The following is a 1,301-nucleotide window of genomic DNA, read 5'->3' as shown; positions in this document are numbered from 1 at the left end:
TTTGTCAAGAATCAAAATCACATACTGTCAATATTTAAGATTAAAGAAAAACTATTATCATATATGCTTTTTTTAGTTTAGCACCATTTATTAAGTGATCTCAGTGCTTCAGTCCATCTTATCCAGGACAGAAGGATCCTCCAGGTAGCATGCCAACAGAACAAGAGACTCCAGTGAAGCCGGTTTCAATGACGATGCCATCCAGAGAGGAAGAGAGTCATGGCACATTGAACCAGGGCTTCCAGAGGGGCTGAAAAAGGAGGCTTTGGGTGCCCAGACTGCTTGGCATTTTGATGCTGTCATTGTGGGTTTTGTATTCTATAATGATGTTGGGAGATAGGTTAAGCACTCACCGAAGCGTCTCTCAGATTCGAACTGTGATGGTTTGGTCACTGGCAGTCTTATTCCACATGGAAATAATGTCCTCCTGAAACCGGACAGAGACCACAACCCCACAGATCTCCTCCCTAACCATGAGCTGTTCACCCAACAAGGCCAGGATAAGAGTCTCCCAGCAACAGGATGCCAAGCCCTTTCAGAACCAAATAATCCGGTTGCAACAATTTTTATTGCATCATCCTCCCACATGAGTTTAATTCCTTCTTTGAAGAAATGGAAGTCACTGTGGCCTGTCAGGTCCCCAGGACATATCACGTGGCTGTAAAACCTCCAGAACTGTTCCATAGAGGCAAAGGTGCCAATCTGTTTAATATTCTGCTCATAGCCCTGTGAGCTGGTGTGACAGCCGAGGGTTCTCCTGGGGTGCCAGAAAGTGTAGTTGTACTGCAAGGGATGCTCTGCTGGTCCAGAGACAACAGCCCTCCTCTTGCTGCTTCTCTGACTCTTGTCTCATTTCATTTTTTCCTTCTCACCATCTTTCTGTGTGCTCTTTTCTTTACTCTGATCATGGTCCCCACTGTCATCATCTTTCAATGTGTCGAATTTGTTATTCATCCTCTCGTTGTTGCCACTTTATTATATTTTTAATAGGGGAAAAACAATCTAAATTTTATTTTCTTCTATCAAAGAAAAAAGAAATAAACTTCCTTTTTAAAATACAAAATAAAGGGACTAAATTTTAAATATTTTTATGAGAGTTAAAAATATTTGAATAGTACCATTTAATTTGTAATTTATAAATTAATATTATCTACCTTCCAGGGTTGTTGTAAGAATTAAGTGAATATTTAGTTCAGCACTACATCCTTAGAGCTTAGTACAGTATTTGGTATATAGTAGACACTCGATAAATACATGTTAAATGAATTCATAAAGTACCCAGTAGAGTCTCGTAAGCACAT

At 39.7% G+C, this 1,301-nt stretch overlaps 1 pseudogene; it reads right to left on the bottom strand.

Moving 5' to 3' along the window:
- Positions 1 to 217: 217 nt before the first annotated feature.
- On the bottom strand, positions 218 to 954 carry LOC107516414 (annotated as a pseudogene).
- Positions 955 to 1,301: the final 347 nt, after the last annotated feature.

Source organism: Rousettus aegyptiacus, unplaced genomic scaffold (assembly GCF_014176215.1).
Source record: "Rousettus aegyptiacus isolate mRouAeg1 unplaced genomic scaffold, mRouAeg1.p scaffold_m13_p_3, whole genome shotgun sequence".
Classification (NCBI taxonomy): domain Eukaryota; kingdom Metazoa; phylum Chordata; class Mammalia; order Chiroptera; family Pteropodidae; genus Rousettus; species Rousettus aegyptiacus.
The sequence above is the reverse complement of the archived record's forward strand: the minus strand, read 5'-3'. Positions and strand labels throughout refer to the sequence as shown.